The sequence below is a fragment of the Cygnus olor genome (assembly GCF_009769625.2).
Source record: "Cygnus olor isolate bCygOlo1 chromosome W unlocalized genomic scaffold, bCygOlo1.pri.v2 SUPER_W6, whole genome shotgun sequence".
Classification (NCBI taxonomy): Eukaryota; Metazoa; Chordata; class Aves; order Anseriformes; family Anatidae; genus Cygnus; species Cygnus olor.
The window spans coordinates 735,465-760,042 of record NW_024429077.1 but is presented as its reverse complement, the minus strand read 5'-3'; the positions used below and the strand labels follow the sequence as shown (position 1 = coordinate 760,042).

Here is a 24,578-nt window from a genome sequence, read left to right as displayed (position 1 = left end):
AATATCCATGTGTAACCCATATATTGCTATTTCTAATTCTGAATAACGGGTTTCCTCTTCTCTCTAAGATTAGTCGATTGTTTAGAAAGCTTACCCGGGAACCTGTCCCGAAACAGTCTTGTGGCAGGTGGCAAGGTGTGTGGGAGGATATCAGCAGGTACCTGTCACGGGTGTCTCCTCCAATAGTTTTGAACTTCACCCCCGAACAAGTGCAAAATCCTAAAAACCTGATAGAATGTTTGAGAGTGGTATGCCCTGACCCTGATAATGCCGGAGAACGACAGCTTGCAGCATTGTGCTGGGTCCTGGCTTACTCCTATCAAACACTGTTTAACATCATCCAGCACCTTGAAGAGAGGGAGGAAGTCTCTGAATCTGATGACCAGATAACACATGCTGTGACTGACCCAGAGGATCAACCAACTATGGTATCAGTCGCCCCCATAGTCAAGTCAAAACAATGGAAACAGAAGTCAGCTCGTTTACTAAGGGAAGAAAGTAATCCAAATTCTCCTGAAAGCTGGTTTTGCCATTAAACAGAGTAAGGTCAAGGGACCCGCACAGGAAATCCAGTTCTTGGGGGTAAAATGGCAGGATGGATGTCGCCACGTTCCAATGGATGTGATCAATAAAATAACTGCTATGTCTCCGCCAACTAGCAAAAAAGAAACGCAAGCTTTCCTAGGCCTTGTGGGATTCTGGAGAATGCATGTTCCAGGCTATAGTCAGCTTGTGAGTCCTCTATATCGAGTGACTCGAAAGAGGAACTATTTTGAGTGGGGCCCCGAGCAACAACAGGCTTTTGAACAAATCAAACAAGAAATAGCTTGTGCAGTAGCCCTTGGGCCTGTCCGTACCAGACCAGCTGTGCAAAACATACTTTACACTGCGGCCGGGGAGCATGGCCTCACCTGGAGCCTCTGGCAGAAAGCCCCAGAAGAAACTCGAGGTCGACCTCTGGGTTTCTGGAGTCGGGGCTATCGAGGATCAGAAGCCAATTACACCCCAACTGAAAAAGAGCTACTCACGGCATATGAGGGTGTTCGAGCTGCTTGAGAAGTTGTGGGTACAGAAGCACAGCTCCTCTTGGCACCACGGCTACCTGTGTTACACTGGATGTTCAAAGGGAAAATTCCCACTACACACCATGCGACTGATGCTACGTGGAGTAAGTGGATAGCGTTAATTACACAGCGGGCTCGAATGGGAAAACCTAATCACCCAGGAATCCTGGAAGAGATCATGGACTGGCCAGAAGGCAGGGATTTCGGAGTGCCGACAGAAGAGGTAACCCGTGCTGAAGAGGCACCACCATATAATGAGTTGCCAGAAGACAGAAAGCAGTATGTGTTGTTCACTGACGGATCCTGCCATGTGGTAGGGAGCCATCGGAAATGGAAAGCTGCTGTGTGGAGTCCCACACGATGAGTCGTGGAGGTCATGGAAGGGGAAGGTGAGTCGAGTCAGTATGCAGAAGTAAAAGCCATACAACTGGCCCTAGAAATTGCCGAAAGAGAAAAATGGCCAGTACTGTATCTCTACACTGACTCATGGATGGTGGCAAATGCTCTGTGGGGGTGGCTGCAGCAATGGAAACAGAGCAACTGGCAGCGCAGAGGTAAACCTATCTGGGCTGCTACCCTGTGGCAAGATATAGCTGCTCGGGTAGAAAACCTGGATGTAAAAGTACGTCATGTAGATGCCCACATGCCCAAGAGCTGCGCAACTGAAGAACATCAGAACAATGAAGAGGTGGATCGAGCTTCAAAAATTGAAGTGGCTCAGGTGGACCTGGACTGGGGACGTAAGGGTGAGCTGTTTGTAGCTCGATGGGCCCATGAAACATCAGGACATCTGGGGAGGGATGCCACATACAGATGGGCTCGTGATCGAGGGGTGGACCTGACCATTGAGGCCATCACACAGGTCACCCATGAGTGTGAGACCTGTGCTGCAATTAAGAGAGCCATGAAGGTAAAATCTCCCTGGAACAGGGGGAGGTGGCTAGGGTTTCAATATGGTGAGGCCTGGCAAATTGACTACATTGGACCACTCCCACAAACCCGCCAAGGCAAACGGTACATACTCACCATGGTAGAAGCAACTACTGGGTGGCTGGAAACATATCCAGTAAACCATGCCACGGCCCAAAACACAATCTTGGGCCTAGAAAGGCAAGTGCTGTGGCGGCATGGTACACCAGAGAGAATTGAGTCTGACAATGGGAGTCATTTCCGAAACAATTTGGTCACCTCCTGGGCCAAGAGACATGGCATTGAGTGGGTGTATCACATCCCCTATCACCCACAAGCCTCTGGGAAGGTTGAGAGGTACAATGGACTGTTAAAGACTATGTTAGGAGCATTCGGTGCTGGGACATGGAAACAATGGGACATAAATCTACCAGAAGCCACTTGGCTAGTTAACAACAGGGGGTCTGACAGCCGTCCTGGTCCTGCTGAAACAAAACCCCTACACACGGTGAAAGGAGCTAAAGTCCCCGTAGTGCATGTAGGAAAGTGGATGGGGAAGGTGGTGTGGGTTGCTCCTGCCTCAGGAAAAGGCAAACCCACTCGTGGGATTGTCTTCGCCCAAGGACCAGGGTATACCTACCTGGTGGGTCATGCAAAAGAATGGGGATATCAAGTGCGTGCCTCAAGGAAATTTAACCTTGAGAGAAATCTAATCTGTAATCTAAGTTATATGTTGTAGGAAGAGGCTGCAGGATCAACGACAGGTCAACTTCGCAAGGAACTGGGCAAGTGCAACAAGGACTTGAGCTAAGCTGGTGCTGGCATCCAGACATCCAACTCCGCCTGCTGTGAGTGACCATTTTGGCAGATGAAGACCAAATCGTCAACAGTTCTTATGAACATTTTCCAAGAAAGACCTATAGAATGAAAAGACATACCTACCCATCGATCTGTTAAAGGACAAGGGACAACGGTGATGAGAATACTTATATGCTAAAGTATGTGGGACCTGAGTGTGACACAAATGTTATGGAATAAGGGGTGGAAGTTGTACTGGGTCAGGCTGGGATGTTAACTTTCCCTGCAGCAGCCCATACAGTGCTGTGCTCTGCACTCGTAGCTAAAACAGCAATGGTATCACACCAGTGTTGTGTCTGCTGCTGAGCAGTGCTGGCACAGCATCAGGACTCTCTCTAACCCCCCTACGGGTGGGCAAAGATGTGAGAAAAGAAACATCACCAGGACAGCTGACCTAAACCGACCAAAGGGATATTCCATACCATATGATGTCACACTCAGCACTAAAAGGTGGAAAAAGGAGGAAGAGGGGAGGGGTGGGCTCTCGTTGTGAAAATGTCTGTCCTCCTCCCGAACACCGGCTACATGCGTTGAGGCCCTGCTTCAAGGACGTGGTCAAGCATCGCTCATTTGTGGGAAGTAGAGAGTAATTTCTTTCCTCTGCACTTCCACATAGCCTTTACTTGTTTTGTTTAGTTTTCCCTTTCCCCCTCCCTTTTCCCCTTTCCTTTTTTTTCCCCTTTAGTTAAATTGTTAATTGTTTAGTTAAATTGTTTAATTAATAATAATCTTTCCTTAATATTTTTTTTCCTTCTCTTTAATTAAATCATCCTTATCTCAACCTGTGAGTTGTTCTTTTCTTTACTTCTTCCCCTCCTCATCTAAGGAGGGGGAGTGAGAGAGCGGTTGTGGTGTTCAGCTGCCTAGCACGGTAAAACCACCACACTCTCCCAAATCCAAAGGTCACATGAATCTATAGGTCATCTCAGGCAGTATTTTCACTTTACTTTCTATTTAAGCCACAAATACTTTAAGCTAAGCTGTAAACTCTCATACCTTGTTTATCCTTTACACCCCTCTTCCTTGCCTTCCTGCATGAAAATCTATGTATAGGAACAGATCCCTACTTCTTTTTGGTGATCATTCCATGACCTGCTTTCCAAGACACTGCAGATCACCAGCAACCTCTGGGCCTTCAGCTAGCCGCTGGTCTCATGCCCATCCACCCCATCCGCCCACAGCACCCGACACTTTCTGGCCCTACAGACAAGGAAAAGGGCTTGCAATTGCTTTCTTCCGGTAAGAGATGCATGGCAGGGATGGCAGAAACCAGGAGCCTGACAACCGTGAGCACGATGGCCCCCCATCAGCCTCCCCCAGAGCAAAGACAGCAATCCTTCCACGTGCACAGCACTCACCTGCTCAGAGGCGCCCTTGATGTATGAAGTAGATTTGCAGCTGCAACACAGCTCTGTTGTGGTCACGATCCACCAGCACCACAGCTTTGATGCCTGGAAGAGGGCAAAGAGGAGAATTAACCCAGGCAGCAGCTCATGGTGCAACACCTTCACAGCAGGCAGGAGCCTTTAGGCACCTCCATCGTCAGTCCCTCTGCCATGGGGCTGCTCAGGAGCTTTGCAGTCCCAGGAAGCTCTGGGTGAAGGAGAAAACGCTGCCCACCGCTGGGGACCGTGCACCTCTCTCCCCATGCAGCCTCAGCTGGGGGCTCAATGCAGCAGCCATCTGGAGGGAAGCCACTGTCTGTGTCCTGTTGGGCAACCTGACCACGAGCACTGCTCTGAAAGATGGAAACAGTAGGGCCAGGCAGAAGAACAAAATCCCTGCAGGGATGCTCAGAGGCACCAAATACCCAAGTGCACCCCTTTCTGGCACCTTGGTCCAGCAAATTCTGCATCAGTGCAATGAACATGTGGCCTGACCTTGGCCGCCTCAGAAAACATGCTGTTCCCTCATTATGTTTCCAGTAAGATTTGTAATTAGTCCCAGTCTCTGAAAACAGACCAGCCCAAAAGCCACCTCCATCAGAGCCAGGGGAAGGGCACCACCAGCAAGCAGCCAGAACAGAGATGCAACACGCCAGCTCCCACAGAGCACTCGCAGCAGGGCAAGTCAGTGCTGCAGCACAACAACCCCCCTGGTCCAAAGCCTCGACAAAAGCTCTTTGTAAAGCTCAGCTCCTCCTGGCACCCTGCAGGAAGGCCGGTAGAGGAGCAGGTGGGTGTCTGCAGCCACAGAAGGACGCCATGGTGTTGGCATACCATGTTCTGTCCACCCAGGACGGGAAGAGCTCTCACCCCAGGTAGCTGCTTCCTTCCTCCATCCCCAGGGCAGATCTGCACCATGACTTCCGTGGTACGGCCAGCCACTGGGAAACAAAATCGGCAACTGGCGGCAAGAGTCAGCACAGGACGGCAGGAGAAAGCCACATCTTTCCTGCGCGTGTCCACACAGGACAAATGTGCAGATTCAGCCTGCACCTTTCTTTCTCTGACCCACACCCCTCGGCAGCCACAGCCCTTCCCAAATCCCCGGGCAGGCAGGCTGAGCCCTTTGCTCCCCAGAGGCAGCTGCCTTGCGGGAGAATGAGTCTATCAGGAGATGCTGACACCACAAACCCATCTCAGCCGAGATCTCCACACAAGTCACCTGGTGATGCCAGCACTGGGCAGTAGTGTGCCCCCCTAGCCTGAGGGGCTGCACCTCATTTTGACAACCCAGGTGCTGCTGCCAAATGCACTGTGCAGGGAAACACCAGGATTCCCCAGCCCACCCCCAAAAGCATCTCCAAGTACACCCCAGGACCCGCTCACATGCCCTGCAGCTGGGGACAGGGAGCAGCAGGAGCACAGCACTGCTCCTCTCCTGAATGCATCGGGAGGGACGGCCCCCTTACAGCACCCAGCTGGAGCCTACAGCCCCTCTACAGAGCAACATGGGGACCCCAAACTACTGCACCTACAGCAGGGTCAGGGAGACATCACCTGGACATCTTTCCCTTCTTCTTCCCCCAGAGCCAGGCATCTCCAGAGCCCTGCTTCTGGCAGCTTGGATGGGACAGGAGCAGGTCTGGGTCCTTCCCAGCCCTGCAGAGCTGTACAGGTGCCACCTGGGGCTCCCTGTGCCCACACCAAAGGTTCGGCCCCTTCTAAGCCCAAGCAGCTGTGATTTTGCTGGTGTTTTGGCCCGTACCAGTGCTCTAAGATAGGACTGAATGGGCTTTGCCTGTGGGGGGAAGCCTGGCAAGAGCTCCTCCTGCTCTCTGCCCTGCTCACACCAAACTCCCAGGTGACCCCAACAGCTGGAGGGCTGAATGGGGCCAGAAGGGCAGCCCAGCATCCAGAGAAGCAGGATGGTTGCTGTGTGGCAGGCCGAGCAGAGCTCCCTCTGTATCAACCACATTTTGAAGGAGAAGAAATTCCCTTCTATGGTGCTGCAGTGCCACCAGGGTCACAGCCCTGCTGTGGTTTGGCCAGGGTCTCCCAGCACCTGGATCCAGAGCTTTCCCTTCTTCCCCCAGCCTGGCTAGCCCTGGGGAAGGACACAACGCCTCACCAGCCACAGGACCTGCAGGGAGGGACCATGTCCCAGGCGCTGGGGCAGAGACCTGGCATTCCCTGGGGACACTGAGCCAGCAGACCGTGAGGCAGGATGACACAGCCAGGCCTGGGGGTCAGGGACATGGCTTACCTGCTGCTTTCATTCCTATTAGCACATCTGGGGCAAGGAGGGGGACACACAGGACAAACAGACCATGGCCTCAGTCTGGTGGCAGGTGAGGAAGGGTTCCCAGATGGGTGATGCAGCAGCTGGACCGTGTGCCAGGCTGCAGCCTACAAAAGGATCTGTTGCTGTTTGAACTGCTCTGCACCACACATGTCATGGGCCAGAAAGGAAGCAGGGAGGGTCGGGGGCAGCTCTGTCAGCTTTGGAGTAATTTGGGGGCAGGATGGGCAGAGGACTGGGACAGGGGCACCTGGCACTGGTGCGAGAAAAGCAAGAGCTGTGCCCAAAGGGACCCAGCAGGACCCACGCGGCTTCCCAAGGCCAGCGAGACAAGGGGACACATGGCCAGGTCTGAGCATCGCTGCCTGGGGCAGAGCACCAAGACCGTGGGCTGGCAGGGACAAGAGGGATTCTTGCACCTTTCGGACAACAAAAATCACAAAACCAATGCCAAGCTGGTGTTTATACTGCCTTTTGCTCCCTCTCCTGGGAAGAGCTAAGGAAACCCTTGCAGCCTCCCTGGGTTCAGGCAGGAACCATGCAGCACGGAAGGAGAGGGGTTGTCATTACAGGAGGGCAGAGAATCACCTGTGGTACATGCAGAGCATGAGGCAAGAGAAGAAGCAACGGAAACTGCTGGAAAGTGACTGCCTAGAGGATAAGTCACAGCCCTGCCAGTCCTATCTGAACCCAGAAAAAGGAAGAAAATGTAACCACTGGAAGTGTAAAGTCACAAGTTCTTTGGCACAGGCTAAGAGCGGAGCCTGAGAAGCACCGGCAGGCAGAAAGTTCCCATCACACGCCTGAAGGATGGCAGCACCAACAGCAATGCTGCCGTCAGAGGATGGTTTCTCTGCGGCCTGCAAGATCAGGTACATGGCTGTCAGCAGATATGGATAGGTGAGGCTGGGGACCACTTCCAGCATCATCCCTGGGCAAGGCGGCAATCCTGGAGAGAAGGCAGTTAGAGAGATGCTGCCGGAGCAAATGGTGCCTGAAGGGAAAGATGAATGGGGTGGAGGTGGCCCTGGCATTCCCCTGGGCTTCAGGCTGGGGAGGAAGGAGCTCACACTTGGTGGAAAGGAGGGAGAGGGGAGGAGAGAGGGTGCAGAGGGAGGGAGCATCCCTGCCCCGCTGCAAGGGCAAGCCTTGCTCTCAGGGGCTCTGAAGGAGGCCCGCTGCTGTGCCAGATTTACACAGCTGCAGAGCCTTGCTTAGTGCTGGCCCCTGTGCAGATAACAGGGAGGAAGCCCCAGCCCAGATGGGAAGAGGCAGTGCCCACATCAGGAGTGCAAGCTCCTGGAAACCACCAGGGACAGACCCCGCACCTCCCTCTGCCCAATGGCACTGTGTCGGGGAGCCACTGCTGCCACCCTCCCTCCCTCCCAGCCTGCAGGTGGGGACACCATCCCAGCGCATCAGTGCAGGGTGACAACACCCCTCGGGACAGAGCTCCTGAGTACCCAGATACCCCCCATCCCCGCCACAGGCTGGGGTCTGCCCCACAGTGTCTTCCCCAGCCCCAGCCCCGCAGGCAGGTGCTGTGGGAGGCTACGTGGGGTCCGAGCCCTTCCGCTCAGCCAAGCCAGGATAACACAATGAGAGCTCCCCCGGGAGCTTGGGAAGCCCACAGGCTTTACCCCTGTACCACCTGACACCCCGCATCCGGATCTCTTCCAACACCTTGCCTCGGCATCTCCCATGCCAGCAGCGATGCTGACAATAGCCTGCAGCTGGGAAGGGGGGCTGGCAGGGTCTGCAGGCAGATCCTATAGGCGATGGCCACCTGTGTATGGCTTTTCCCCATGCCCAAACCCTGCCAGCAGCCTCCCCTCCATGCATGGCTGCCCCTCTCCCCCAGGAAAGCGCAGAGAATGAAAGGCAGCTCAGCACCCAGCAGGACAATCGGGCTGCTCTCCAAAGCCGGCAGCACCCCCTGCCCACCCAGCCCAGCAGGCTCAAACCTCTGCGATGCAGCCTATGGCGTTAAACCAGGAGCCCGCGAAACCCACAGCACTAAGAGCGGGGAAATCCCAGCAGAGTGGGGAAATCCCAAGCAGCAGCCGCTCACGGGGAGGACAGCCCAGGTTGAGGACAGACCTTTGTCTCTGCCTGCCTGTCTCACAGGCTCGCTGCTGGAGGAGGAAAAGGGGGGCAGCAAGCAAAGATAACACCCCTAGGAGGGATGTCACAGTCACGTTAATCACTTGGAATTCCAGCCAGTGCAGACCCGGGTGCTGCAAATATGGGCAGCAAATGGAGATGCTCAAAGCTCTGAAATATTAGGATCCTTTCACAAGAGCCGAGCCCAGAATCCAGCACAGGAATTCAGTCCCCGCTGGAAGTCAAGATCAAATACGCGGAGAGGCAGGCACAGCACATGCGATCCTCAGCCGCCGCCAGATCCGCAGCCCCCTGTGCCGCTCTCATCTCAGGTGTCTTCCCAGCAGGAGTGATGGCACGGGATGACTGCGACAGTGAGCCCCGCATAGAGCCCAGCTAGGGACCGTCCCCTCCCCATCCAACTTACTCCACTTGTGGCAAGGTGCAGAAGCACTGCCAAGGAGAAAGGAGGTTTATCGGAGGAAAGCAGCAGCCTCGAAGCCTTGCTCGGCCAGAGGGGCAGCCCCACGGGGTAATGCGCAGCCCAGCAAGCTTGCCAGCCCGTGTCACGTCCCCGGCAAAACGCGTACACCACACATGCAGGCTCCTGCTCAGTGCCTCAACAGCAATGAAAAGGCACGGAGGCTTCTGCCAGAAAACAAAGAGGCAGTGGCAGAGCTGGGGGTGGGGAAAACTCTCGGCTGCCCAAGAGGATCCCTGCGGAGGCAGCAGGATTCTGTCAGGCTGCACCACAGCTACTCACCCCTGCGAGCCCACTGTGGCACCCACTCACCCGGCAAAGGGAGGACGGAGGGTGGACCGGCCCCGGTCCCCTCCCCAAGGATGTGCAGGATGGGAAGTGCTGCAGGATGCAAGCCAGACCCAGGACAACAGCTGGCCACAAGGGGAAAATTCCTCCAGGCTAGCTTCGCTTCATGAAACACTGTGTCTTTCCACCTCGGGGTAACCACCATGTACCACCACTCCCAAGGGTAAAGTGCAGCCAGCACCACACATGCAAGTTTTATGGCAAGGAGAATTTGTGAAGCTCAGCACTGTGCATGCTCTGGAGTTGACCTTGCAGTGGCACAGCGGTGGTGGTTACCCCAGGGTGACAAAGGAAGTGCCCACAGTGGCCCCTGGCCACCCCACGCAGGGACAAGAGGGCGGGCTCCCTCCCTGTCCCCCTGCTGGTCCTGTGGGTGGCAGCCCGGGCATTGGGGACTGCGTGTGACTGTACAAACCAGTGGCTCCATCCCAGACCCTGGTGCCAACTGGAACCAATGGGAAATTTCCCACCGTTTGTGCTTACAAAGTCGCCCACTCAGAGGATGGCCGCAGGAAGCCACATCATAGAATCATCATAGAATGGCCTGGGTTGAAAGGGACCATAAAGATCATCTAGTTTCAACCCCCCTGCTCTGGACAGGGTTGCCAACCACTAGAGCAGGCTGCCCAGAGCCGCATCCAGCCTGGCCTTGAATGCCTCCAGGGTTCCACTGCCTCACCACCCTCTGAGTGAAAAACTTTCTCCTAATTTCCAACCTAAATCTCCCCTGTCTTAGTTTAAAACCTTTCCTCCTTGTCCTATCACTACCAACACATGTAAACAGGCGTTCCCCCTCCTGTTTATACGCTCCCTTCAAGTACTGGCCGCAACGAGGTCTCCCCGGAGCCTTCTCTTCTCCAAGCTAAACAAGCCCAGTTCCCTCAACCTTTCTGCATGGGAGAGGTGCTCCAGCCCTCTGATCATCTTAGTGGCCCTCCTCTGGACCCATTCCAAGAGCTCCACATCCTTCTTGTGCTGGGGGCCCCAGGCCTGCACGCAGTATTCCAGGTGGGGTGTCACAAGAGCAGAGTAGAGGGGGACAATCACCTCCCTCTCCCTGCTGGCCACCCCTTTTTTGATGCAGCCCAGGACATAGTTGGCCTTCCGGGCTGCAAGCGCGCACTGCTGGCTCATGTCCAGCTTCTCGTCCAGCAGGACCCCCAAGTCCTTCTCCGCAGGGCTGCTCTCAAGTTCTTCTTCTCCCGGTCTATAGAAATACCTGGGATTGCCCCAGCCCAAGTGCAATACCTTGCACTTGGCCTTGTTGAACCTCATTAGGTTGTCATGGGCCCACCTCTCCAGCCTGTCCAGGTCCCTCTGGATGGCATCCCTTCCCTCTATTGTATCGACTGCACCGCTCAGCTTGGTGTCATCTGCAAACTTGCTGAGGGTGCACTCGATTCCATCTATGTCATTGATAAAGATGTTGAAGAGCACCGGTCCCAAGACTGACCCCTGAGGGACACCGCTTGTGACCGGCCTCCACCCAGACATAGAACTGCTGACCACAACCCTTTGGCTGCAACCAGCCAACCAATTCTTTATCCACCTAACAGTCCATCCTTCAAATCCATACCTCTCCAATTTAGAGAGAAGAATGTGGTGAGGGACCATATCAAAGGCTTTGCTCAAGCCCAGGTAGATGATATCCATCGCCCTCCCTTTGTCCATCAATGCCATCACTCCGCCATAGAAGGCCACCAGATTGGTTAGGCAAGACCTGCCTTTGGTGAAGCCGTGCTGGCTGTCTCAGATCACCTCTTTATCTCGTGCATGCCTTAACATGTCTTCCAGGAGGATCTGCTCCATGATCTTCCCAGGCACAGAGGTGAGGCTCACTGGCCTGTAGTTCCCCGGGTCTTCCTTTCTCCCTTTCTTAAAAATCGGAGTAATGTGAGAAACTAAGTTGTGTTTTTGCAGTAGAGAACTAATTTTCTGTATTCCAAGGTAGTTGTGTAGTCATAACAAGGAGAAATGCTAAGTAGATAAGTGGACAGTAGAAGGCCTCACTGTTCCAAAATAAGGTGGAAGCTTGAGAAAAACAGGATGAGCAGTGTGAGAACAGTAAAACAAAGATCACAAGTTCTCAAAACATAAGAAAGGGAAAAAAAAAAAAAAGGGAAAAAGGAGAAATTAAAGGGTTGAAAAAAAAGAAAAATTGTACATATATGGTATAGAGGAGCGTCGAGTAGCTTGTGAACCTGTAGTACTCAGCCAATGAGGAAACAGGGGAGGTGATCAGGCGTCGGGTAATAGGGAATAAAAGGTTATGATTTGTTTACTAAGATGCACTCCTAATTGGCAGGACGCCCGCCATTGCAATCGCGAATGAAATAGCTTCACAGAAGATCCTGTCTGAAGAAAATTATTTGAGATTTTTTCTCACAATTTGGGGGCTCGTCTGGGATCTTGTCGCCTGCCGAAGATTTCTTGCCACTACAGACAGGAAGGTGCACCCTGCTGATTTCAGCGGTCCCGTCAGGGGTGGGGGGTTGTCTCGGTATGGCCGGCAAAGGACCGAGACTGTTAATCTGAAGACAGGATCTGCGAAGCTCTGGGGAGAAGGGAAGCCAGCACTGACAGACACAGACACAGCCCAGATATAGTTCAGCCCGGATCGGGAACAGGCACGGGGATTACTGCTGATAACCCGGACCGTGAAGCCGTGCATGGACCGAGGTAAGGGAAACTTTACCGTATCTTGCCTCGGGCTGGGTTCGGGGAGACTCTTGTGTGGAGTGTGAATGAGACGCACTTTTAGTGCAAAGCGAGTGTGGAGTCCCGATCCGGGAGGTTCTGTAGTCCCACGAGGGGACAAATGAAGTGCCCTTGGCTGGAGAGGGATGAAGCGAAAGAGAGACGAGGGAAAGAGAGTCTCGGGGGTTTGGGCCCTTAGGTGTACGGTACCCCGAGCAGGGTGAAGTGAGGTGCTCGGCAGTACACCCCACCTCTGTCCTAATCCTAGGTGAAGGCGTGTGGTACCCTGTGGGTGGTCAAGTCCACAGCAGCACGTCAGGAAGAGCTGGGGATTAAGGGTTCCAAGAGTCAGCAGGGTGGGGTTGTGCCTAAAGATAGCCCTTTGGAGAGAATGATAAGGATTTGGAAAAACAACCCAAAAACTAGGGAAAAAGATTAAAAAATATATATAATTAAAAAATGGTTTGATATTGTGTAATTGTCTGGCCTAAAAAGCTAATAAAAGGAACTTCAGTATTTTGGCCAAAATACGGGTCTGATGAAAATTCAGGCTTGAAATTTATATGTAAACAATAAGGTTCCATTTTCGGAGGAGGAATCAAGTTATGCTCCCTATAATCCTAATATTGCACCGGAGGCAGCGGCAGGTGTTCCAGGAGGGGAGACAGGGACTGCAATTGATGTTGTCCCTGGAGAAGTCGCGCCGGGGAGTGCGGAGCGGCAGGAGCGGAGGCGGGGGCGTCCCGGTGGGGCCTCGGGGCCGTGCAGGGCTGACGCGGGGCCAGTGCCACTCCCCCCTTACCAGCAGAGAGGTTAGGAGTTTTAAGAAGGAAATGAAGTCTTTAATTGAGGGCCTAGCAGAACAGTCAAATCCGTTTCTAAGGACTAATTTGTATTCCTGGGGGGGAAATGTCAATCTTGAGTATGTTATTCCCTGGAAAACAATGTTTAGGAGGGGAATGATTTGCCAGGCAGCTATGCAAGAATGGGAAAGAACTAACACCCTCCCCCCCCCCACAGACCGAGAGTAATTCCGATAGAGCAGAAATATCTGCTTATCTAACTGCGATAATAACAACCCACAACACAGAAATCATATGAGAGACTCAGAGTCAGAATTAGAAAGTACTCGGGGATGAATCCTGAGGACCCAGTAGCCCAAGGGCTCTTTAAAGTTCATTTTGTGATTAAAGCCTGGCCAGATATGCAGAAAAAGCTCCAGAAGGTGGGGGGGTGGAGTGAACAGTGCAGGTAGTATGAAGGTGTATGCCAGGAAGGGAGATGAGAAGGAAAAGCAGAGAGCGAAAGAAATGTTATTCACAGTGTACTGGGTAGTGAGGCAGAGGGTTGGAGATAGAGGGCCCAGGATGGAAAGGAGAGGAAGAGAGACAGAGGAATAGCAGACAAGGAAAGCTACCTGTGTTGCAGCCTAAATCCTAGCAGGGACAGGCTTTGAGAAGATGTTTTAAGTGTGGCCAGGCCAGCCACTTCAAATAGGAGTATCTGGAGTGGAAGAAGGAGGAGAGGTTGCTGTTATAAATTCAGACTAGGGGAGTCAGGGCTTCTCAGAAAGCTAGTTCCCTGATAAATGAAAAAGTGCACCTCAAGGGCTCCTCAAGTGTACCTCAATGGGGATCACTCTACAATTATCGTTATGGGCAAAACAGGCTTAGCATAGGAAGATTAATAAAATTTATTACCTATTGCTGACGGGCTGGAGTGGTGAGAAACAAAGAAACAAGCTGGGGGCACCTTCCCCCATCCACTCTCTTCCACCTCTTCCCTGCCCTGAGTGGCGTGGGGGGGCCGGGAGTGGGGGCAGCAGTCAGTCCGTGGTGCTTCGTTTCCACTGCTCCTTCACGGTCACTCTCCCCCCTGCTCTGGTGTGGGGTGCCGACCTTCCTGGGCTGGTCCTGTGTGGGTTCCTCCACGGACAGCAAAAAACAGGCTCTTTGGGAGCTGCTCTGGTGTGGGGTCCCTCTCGTCAGGTGCCGACCTTCCTGGGCTGTTCCTAAATGGGCTGCAGCGTGGAGATCTGCTCCGCTGTGGTACACCATGGGCTGTGGGGGTCTGCCTTCCCCACTAGGGGCCTCTCTGTGGGCTGCGGGGGGGCTTCGGCTCCAGCACCTGGAGCACCTCTGCACTGCACTCCTCCTCCTCTGCACTGACCTTGGTGTCTGCAGGGAGGTTTCTCCTCACTCTCCCAGCTGCTGTTGTGCAGCAGTTTTTTTTCCTTTTCTTGGATGTGCTCTCATAGAGATTTAAACTGCATTGCTTATGGCTTGGCTCTGGGCAGTGGTGGGCCCCTTTGGAGCTGGCTGAAACTGGCCCTTATTTATCTAACATGGGGCAGCTGCTGGATTCTTCTCACAGGGGCTACCACTGCAGCCCCCTCCACTACCAGAACCTTGCCATGTGAACCCAATACACTGAGGCAGCTAGGTCATTACTGGCCTGTAAAGTATCAGGGCTTAAATTAACTAATGAAACCCTAAATGTGATGGGGGTAGAAGGGCCTGGGATAACAGTGCCACTGTTTGGGGACACCAAGCTGAGACTAGGGATAGAATGATCACTGGGCAATTATTGTATGCACCCGAGGCAGGGACTACCTTGCTGGGAAGGGATTTGATAATGAAATTGGGCATTCAAATAGTAAATTGTTAGGCTGGAATAACAGTGTTATTAATGGGGTGCTCTCAGACCCTGAGAGCAAAGATATATTTGCCTTTGAGTGGAAAGACTCTGAAATGGGGTAGAAGCAGCAATACAGATGGACAGTTTTACCTCAGGGGTTTACAGGGCCACCAATTTATTTGGGCAAGTTCTAGAACAAATTTTGGAGTAATTCTAACCTCCAGAGGAGGTGTTACTGTTACAATATGTGGATGATCTTTTATTGTCAGGACAGGAGAAAACAGTTGTGAAGGAAGCCACTAACAAGCTATTCGACTTTCTGGGAAAACTGGGCTTGAAAGTATTGGAAAATAAATTAAAATTCGTAGAAAGAGAAGTCAAGTATTTAGGGCATCTAGTGTCTGAGGGGGAATGAAGAATAAATCCAGAGAGGATTCAGGGAATTGTTGAGCTACCCCTACCCAAAACTAAAAAGAAGTAAAAAGTTTTAAGAGAGAGTCTTTTAAGGAATGAGGAGTCACGAAGCCGAAAGGAAAACAGATACTCCCTGATGGGAGAGAAATGCTGAATAAAGTACTAATGAGGCAAATATTAACTGTTTTACATCAAGAGGGTCATTGGGGAATTCAAGCAACGTGTGACGCTGTGCTATGGAAATATGTATGTGTAGGAATAGATATACTCTGGCTGAACAAGTATGCAGGTTGTGTAGTGTCAAAAGGTAAATAGGAAAATTATCCGCAGTCAGCCCAAATGGGGGTGCGAGAACCAGGAATTCAACACTTCCAAAATGTACAGGTAGATTTTACAGAACTCCTTAGAGCAGGTAGATTTAAATACTTATTAGTCTTGGTCGATCATTTGTCAGGGTGGGTGGAAGCTTTCCCTTCAGTATCTGCTACTGCGAACATAGTAACTAAAGTAATTCTAGAACAAATAACTCCCAGGTATGGAATTGTTGAAAACATTGACTCTGATCAAGGAAATCACTTTATGTCAGAAATATTGCAAGGGCTAATGTGGACTCTAGGAATTAAGTGGAAATTTCACACTCCTTGGCATCCTTCCTCTTCTGGAAGGGTGGAGCAGATCAGACAGTAAAGAAGCAATTGACTAAGTTCTGGAAACTCAGCTTCCCCAAACAAAGTGCTTACCTTTGGCGCTTCTCCGAATTCAAACTGCACCAAGAAAAGATGTGGGAGTTTCACCATATGAAATATTATTTGGGTTGCTGTACATGGACAAAGGGAATGAATTACCTCAATTTGAGACAAAAGATGGTTTTCTTAAGAACTATATACTCAGGCTGTCGTCCTCTTTGTCATCTCTCAGGACCTGTGGATCATTAGCTCAAACCCCACCCTTGGAAGCCCTGATCCATCCATTCCGAGCAGGAGATTGGGTTCTGATGTGAACATGGAGAGAACTGAAACTGCAACCTGAGTGGGATGGACTGTTCCAAGTGCTCCTGACTACTGAGATGACAGGAAGAACAGCTGAGAAAGGGTGGACTCACCTGGGTAAAAGCATCAGTTAACCCTGATACCAGAGAGACTGCATTAACAAAGACTTTTAAGGTTAAAACTGTTAAAACTATCTATTGTAAACCTTTAACTTCTCCTTAGAAGAATTCTTAATGAATTAATGAGTAAAAGGGATTGAATTACACAGAACTGGAGTGTTTCCAGGGAACACACTCTGGAAGTGGAAGAAAAAGAAAGGAGGGTATTTAATCCCCACCAGAAGAATCCTTATTAGTTTGTGATTTTTATTGTTTTTCTTAATTATTATTTCTTAATTATTATAGGAGTGTACATATACATAGAAATGGTGTATTTTAAGTTTATCTTAGTAATACCTATTCTCAATGGATTAGTGATAGGATGGAGGGAAAAATCAGCATTTCCAATGAATCCAGAACATCTCTCGAGTTCTATCTTGAAATAATTGTTGGATTTGCACCCAGATGCCTAGAAAGATTGAAAAGGCCTTGTCCCTGATTGCTATTTCCAGCAGCAACTGTGTCTGGATTCTCTAGATTTCTAAAAAGGACAGATCATACTCAGTCCCGGGAAGGAACAGATTTTGAAGTTGAGTTCCCTAGACATAGTCCTGGCTACAACATAGCATGTTATCAAAGGTGCCTTTTAAACAACAATGATAGAAACTCAGGGGGCAATATTACTGACCCTGGGTGTGGAAATATCCATGAAGTAGGGAATAATCCATACTGTACCGAATATGGTAGCTACGGGAATGCTAATATACATAATGCACACCAGGTACAACATGAGAATCCTGTAAACGGATGGCCTGTCCCAAATGGCAAGGGGTGGTACTGGCTATGTGGCAATAAAGCCAGGAAGGTGTTGCCCCTAGGATGGAAGGGAGCTTGCACCCTGGAGGCAATAATTCCAAATGTAACTATTATTGAAGACCCACAAAGCCAAAGCCCCCTTGAGACCACACGCAGAATTAAGCAGACTCCAGATAATCCTCTAGTAAAATTCTCTAGCATTTCACAGTTTTGCAAGGTGGTTTTTACCTTGGTTAGGGGTGAGTGAATTAGAAAAAGCTATTGTAAATATCTCAAAATACAAAAATATTGTAAATATATTGAAGATCTAGAAAATACATTAGATAAGTTTGCAAAAATAGTACTCTAGAATCAAATAGTATTAGATTTATTAATAACCTCATAAGGAGGAGCGTGCACTGTAATTAATACTAGTTGCTGTATATATGTAGATCAAATGGGATGAATTTGACTGATCTCAAAAATATTTGGGAAAAAAAAAACAACAAACAAGATCCTACATAGAGTAGCTCAAGATGACAGTTCCTGGGAATTTAGAAACATTTGGGAGAAACTAACTTCGTGATTACCTGAATGGAATTGGCTCAAACAACTATTTGTTGGTATCGTAATAATAATGGCATTGTGTATGTCATCTCCTGTGACATCCGAAGAAGAATATTGCACCTTAATGTTGGAAAAACTCAAGAGTGCTGTATGTGAAGAGGTGCAAAAACAACAATAGGAGTAAGAAAAGAAGAGGGGGAAATTGTGAGAAACAAAGTTGTGTTTTTGCAGTAGAGAACTAATTTTCTGTATTCCAAGGTAGGACATTGGGTAATAGGGAATAAAAGGTTATGATTTGTTTACTAAAACGCGCTCCTTATTGACAGGACGCCCGCCATTGCAATCGCAAATAAAATAGCTTCACAGAAGATCCTGTCTGAAGAAAATTATCTGAGATTTTTCTCACAGTAATGTTTATCTTTTTCCAGTCACCGGGGACTTCACCCGACAGCCATGATTTTTCAAATATGATGGAGAGCAGCTTGGCAACCACATCAGCCATCTCTCTCAGCACCCTGGGATATATACCATCTGGCCCCGTGGACTTGTACACACCCAATTTCATTAGGTGGTCCCAGACTTGTTCCACTGTCACAGTGGGATGGAATCCGTTCCTCTCACCCTCTCCTCGAGGTTCAGGGTCTTGACAGACATAGGAAACATGACCACCAATGTAGACTGAGGCAAAGCACTTACTGAGTACCTCAGCTTTTTCCATGTCTGAGGAAGCCAGTTCTCCCGTCTCGTTTATCAGAGGGGGAACACTCTCCTTGGCCTGCCTCCTCCTGCCTATTTAATCTGTAGAACCCCTTCTTGTTATTCTTCACATCCCTTGCCAAGTTCAGCTCCATCTGTGCCTTGGCTTTCCTGATCCCATCTCTACACATCCGGACAACACCCCTGTATTCCTCCCAGGCTACACAACCCCGCTTCCACTTCCTGTACATTTCTCTCTTTTCCCTCAGTTTAAGCTGCAGGTCCTTGCTCAGCCATGCCGGTCGCCTGCCTCCTCTGCTTGATTTCTTCTGCTGGGGGATGTAGAGCTCTTGCGCTCTCAGAAGGGTGTCCTGAAAGAGCTGCCAGCTCTGTTCCATTCCTATGCCCTCAAGGACAGTTTCCCAGGGGATCCCAGCCAGTAATTCCTTGAGCAGCCGGAAGTTTGCTCTCCTCGAGGTCAGGGTCCTGACTCTGCTTTTTGCCAGACCCATATTCCTCAAGATCACAAACTCCACCAGGGCATGGTCGTTACAGCCCAGGCAGCCTCCAATCTTAACCTCTCTAATGCTCTCTTCCACGTTGGTGAGCACCAGGTCTAGTAAGGCTTCACCTCGGGTCGGTCCGTCTATTACCTGGACCAGGAAGTTATCCTCAAGAGACTCCAGGAATCTCCTGGATTGCCTGGAACCTGCCATGCCACTACCCCAGCAGATACCCGGGTGGTTGAAATCCCCCATCAGGACAAGAGCTTGTGAGCACAACAGTTCTTGCAGCTGAAGCAAGAAGGCCTCGTCAACAGACTCCCCCTGATCAGGTGGCCTGTAGCAGACCCCAACTACTAGATGTCCTTTACTGGACCGATCCTTGATTTTCACCCACAAGCTCTCGACCTGATCATGGCTGTTTCTCAGGCACAGCTCTTCACAATCTATCCACTTCCTAACATAGAGGGCAACTCCACCTCCCCTCCTTCCTCACCTATCCCTTCTGAACAGTTTGTAGCCCTCAACAGCCACACTCCAGTCATGGGAATCATCCCACCAGGCTTCCATGATGGCAACTACATCATAGTTCCCTACTAGCATGGTGGCCTCCAGCTCCTCCTGTTTATTACCCATACTGCATGCATTAGTGTAAATGCACCTCAGCTGGGCCACCTTTTGGGAGGGAGAAGCCCTAATACCCTCCTGACCATACTCAGGTGTTTCCATAGTTACCAACCTCTCACCAACCCCTGTGTCCTTCCTGCAAATTGCTATGTCATCCTCATCCTTCACCAAGACACAAGACTGCGAGGTCTTGCTAGCACATTCCTCACCCAGAAGAACTGGCATGTCACATTCAGGCTCCTTTCTAGTGTCCCTGGTTCCACCCACACCCCCCTTCGTACCTAGTTTAAAGCTCTATCAGTGAACCCTGCCAACTCCCATCCTAAAACCCTTTTCTGCTGGTGGAATAAGCTATTCCTGTCTGTTGTCAGCAGGCCTGGTCTCATGTAAATTGACCCAAGGTCAAAAAACATTGGTCCTGGTGGAGGACAGGGACCACGTCTGCTCAGCATGACGTGACCAGGGCACCTACATGCTGCCACGTGTTCAATAGGACATTTGTCCAAGGGAGGAATTCGCCGGGTCCAAGCAGGACTAGATCATCACCACACTAAGTGAAGCACAAACATTAGGATTAACAATCCTCTTGGCCTGACTATCTGATGTGCCAAGAGGAGGAATAACACCCTGGGGTTGGTTATTCTCGCATCAGAAGCCCTGGAGAACTCTATCCTGACCTGTTTAACTTGACCCTAATGGAAAAGCAAATAACTTACTGTTAACTCCCATGCTGTCCGCTCCCTGTCACAGAGAAGCATGACCTGAGCAGGCAGCAGGAACAGCCTGCTCCTCATTGCTGCGTGAGCCCCTGGCAGGGTGCACTAGGGCTGGTGGCTGAGGCTTTGCAAGCTGAGGGAAGTCTGCACGGTAATCAGCGGGTGATGGGACCCTTCTTGCTCAAGCCTCAGCTGCCCCTTCTTTTCTCCCTCAGTCAACACCCGCCCCCAGCCACCACCGCACACAACCACAGCCATCCACCTTCCCTCCTCACTGTGCCCTGAGTCCCTGCAACCACCCACACTGCCTGATCCCACATCCTCCACCTTCCCCACATCCTCCACACGGCAGCCCGGCTCTGCATCCCCTGCAGTGTGCTACTCTTCGCTCTCACCCCACATCCCTGTCCTCCACAGCCAGCAGACCCTGTTTAGGTGCATCCCCCTGCATATCCAGAAGCACAGAATCATCTAGGTTGGAAGAGACCTCCAAGATCACCCAGTCCAACCTCTGACCTAACACTAACAAGTCCTCCACTAAACCATATCACTAAGCTCTACATCTAAACATCTCTTAAAGACCTCCAGGGATGGTGACCCAACCACTTCCCTGGGCAGCCCATTCCAATGCCTAACAACCCTTTCAGTAAAGAAGTTCTTCCTAATATCCAACCTAAACCTCCCCTGGCGCAACTTGAGCCCATTCCCCCTCGTCCTGTCACCAGGCACATGGGAGAATAGACCAACCCCCACCTCGCTACAGCCTCCTTTAAGGTACCTATAGAGAGTGATGAGGTCGCCCCTGAGCCTCTTCTTCTCCAGGCTGAACAATCCCAGCTCCCTCAGCCGCTCCTCGTAAGACTTGTTCTCCAGACCCCTCACCAGCTTCGTTGCCTTTCTCTGGACTCGCTCGAGCACCTCCATGTCCTTCTTGTAGCGAGGGGCCCAAAACTGAACACAGTACTCGAGGTGCGGCCTCACCAGAGCCGAGTACAGGGGGACAATCACTTCCCTAGACCTGCTGGCCACACTGCTTCTTATACAAGCCAGGATGCTGTTGGCCTTCTTGGCCACCTGAGCACACTGCTGGCTCATATTCAGCCAACTATCAACCAGTATTCCCAGGTCCTTCTCTGCCAGGCAGCTTTCCAACCACTCATCTCCCAGCCTGTAGCTCTGCTTGGGGTTGTTGCGCCCCAAGTGCAGGACCCGGCACTTGGCCTTGTTGAACTTCATACAGTTGGCCTCAGCCCATCGGTCCAGCCTATCCAGATCCTCCTGCAGAGCCTTCCTACCCTCGAGCAGATCGACACACGCACCTAACTTGGTGTCATCTGCAAACTTACTGAGGGTGCAGTATCCTCAGCTCCTTACCCGAGCAGTGTTCCCTCCTGATCTCTGCAGCTCACACCATAACCTACACCAATCTCCCCCCATCCCCAACTGCTGCCCACCTACAGCCCTGCCAGCCTGAGCCTCCTCACACACACACCCCACCAGAGCCAGTGACGAGTCCCCAGCTGGCAGAGCCACAGCAATGTCACCTTTCCCTACCTGCCCTGCTGCTCACCAGGTCACCGCAGAAGGTCCTGGGGACACTGCATTACCCGGAGTGACTCTGGGCACAAGCATCAAAGCTACAGATTGGAAGATGGAGCAGGCGGAGCGCCTGCGGTGAGGAGGGCAGCAAGGACTGTGCACGCAGCGCTGACCCCGTGGGAAGAGTCCCTTCTCGCCACAACCCCTCTTGCGATACACTTCCTTTTACCGTAAGAGCCCTCCAAGGGAGGTGCTTGGGCACAGGCACGTGGCTAGGCGTCACGAAGCTGCAGCCTGCAGATAAGGCGGCAGCAGCTGCAGGGACATCCAGCATCTCTTCCACTCCCTGTGCTAGACATCTACATGACACAGGAGGAGGAGATACCACCCGCACCCCCACCCAACTCATCCCTTTCCAGCTGCGATTTAGGAAGTCTCAAGGCTATGAAGGCCAGAGCAGTGATACAAGCTGGGCAGGAATTCAGGGTGAGGCTTTGGACGTGTTTGACTGTAAAGAACTAGATGAATCCAGGAGGGCTGCTGCAAGGAAGAAGCATTTCCACCATGAATTCAGTGTCCCGTGTCTTGTCAGGGAAAGGCAAAATCTCTCCTTCCAGTGAGGACTGAAGATAAGAGAGAAACGAGAAACTCTCTGCTGGCATTAGGAGAAGGGTGCCACAGCTGTCATCTGAACACTCCCACTGTTGCCCAAGCAAACACACAAGTGCACAAGCCTCTCTGAAGCACAAGAGGGCCTGGGATGCCTGCTTCCAGGTCTACTCAAGCCAGCAGAGCAGCACCAGCTCCTGCTTCACCCCATGGAACTCCCAAACCCCCGGTCCATAGCCCCAAACCTCCAGTGCATCCTGCGGCTGTGCACGCAGTGCGTGCATCCTGCACGCAGTGGGGAAGGCCTCGGGATGGAGGTGTTGGATGGAGATGGCAGCATCGAGGACGCCAGGGCCCATGTTTTGGGTGGCAGAGGACCTGCCCAGGGGCTAGCACCAGCACACCGGCAGGTGCAGCCTGTAGGGACTGCACAGCACCGGGGCGCCTGCATATCAGCATCCTGCATCTTCACTGGGGCAATAGCAAACAAGGATGGGTTCAAGACACAGCCACGTCAGACAAGCCTCCTGCACAAGACACAAGTTCCCACGTCTGTCCCTACAACACGAAGACCCTCCCGAGCAAGCTCGGCTTGCTGCGCTGCTACAGCTCAGAGATCTTAGAAAGCAGCTTAACCATCACCAGCAGATCCAAAACACCAACCCTGGTGGCAGCTATGTCACAAGAGACACAGACATCCCCCCAAATCTGATGTCCATAGGAGCCCACGAAGGAACCGAGAGCTCTCCACGGACCACCAGACACCAGAGAGTCCCTGGCCACACAGTGACTTACCCATGCAGGTGGGAAGAAACTTCAGGGGCCTCTTGGCTCAGACAAGTGGACCCCACTGCTCTCGATGAACAAGTGTTGTAACAGGGATATCCAAGTAACTCAACAGCGCCCAGAGTGGGGTTGAGCAACAAGCAGACGGTGCAGAGAGGTGGCCAGGGGAAGGGAGCGCACAGCGCTCGCACCGAGTCGCAGCCCAGAAGCAACAAGCCCAAGGGAAAAGTTGAGATGAGCAACTTGAGAAGGGAGCTGGGGACAAACGCAGGCTCATGGAAATGTCCTAGACCTTGAAAACCCACATAAAAGTGTCTGGGGAGCCTGAATGCCAGGGGCATCCTCTGCCAGATGGGGAGGCACATGTAGCTGTTGCTGCAGGTCAGCTCTGCCCAGGCTATACGCTGCCCCCTTTGCTCTGTTTTGTTACTCTTGCAGACAGGACAGGGCAAGCACTAAAAATCCTTTTGGCACTTGCACATGGGACTCAGGCTTCTGGAGCATCAGACACCAGAGTCAAAGCTAGGAGACTCAATAAATCGCAGATCGAAGCTGTTTCTGAAGACAAGACTGATGAAGCTGCCAGCAGCCAGCCTCACAGGACAGGATCAGGAAAAGAGCAGCCATGAGAATAAAAGGCTGGCAAAGAAACAGAAAATACTGGGAGCAAGTAATTCTTTCCAGACAGTACTTTGGGCTCATCTCAGCCTCCATCTGCTCCCTATCTGCTCGGGATGGTCAGGCAGCTGGAGCCTTTAAAAAGACTACTGGTGACTTCCCCCTCCAATTGTCACCATCTCTGGGCCTGGGAAAGGCACCACGGGGAAGATAAACCCAGAGCCCTTCCAGCTGTGGAGCTAGGGGCTGGCATCCTCTCCAGGCCCCGAAAGCACAAGCATCCCCCTGCAGATCACAGTTCCATGCTCCCAGCGGAAAAGAGTGGGTGGTTTATCATCCTGTGCTTTGCTGCCGTGGTGCCTTTTATTTATGCTTGAGCAGGGAGGGAATAGCACAGTGCTCTGGGGAGAAGGGCGCTCCAGCTGAGATAGGTAGGGGTAAAGCAATGAGCTGGGTGATGCTGCAGCACCTCTGTTCCCAGCACTGCAGGTACTGCACGGCTGAAGTGAACCAAGCCAGGAGAAGGGCTACTGTTTGCTGTGCCACGGCCAGGGGATGGACAAACAAACCTCCAAGCCCTCTGTGTACCTACAACCACGTCAGCCCAACAGACCGTGAGCTGTTACACTGCCAAGTGCCCCGAGGGCTGCAGGACCAGGCAGCGATGCAGGTAGGAAGGGACCTCATGGTCCAATCCTGCTTGGAGTGGGGTCAACCTCGAGCAAGTTGCTCAGGGGCTGGCCCTGCCGAGGGCTGAGGCTTTCCGAATTTGGAGATTGCTCCCCCTTCTCTGGGCCCTGCTCCAGAGTTCAACTGCCCTTGTGGGGAAATATTTTTCCT

The 24,578-nt window shown here is 51.7% G+C and overlaps 1 protein-coding gene across 1 annotated transcript in view; it reads right to left on the bottom strand.

Annotated features, from left to right (window-relative positions):
- Positions 1-24,578, bottom strand: part of LOC121063000 (protein FAM214B-like) — a 64,236-nt gene that overhangs the window by 11,917 nt on the left and 27,741 nt on the right. Inside the window, exon 4 of the mRNA XM_040543317.1 lies at positions 4,190-4,282. The gene's annotated coding sequence lies outside the window, so the exon portion shown is untranslated. The remainder of the gene's footprint in view (positions 1-4,189; positions 4,283-24,578) is intronic.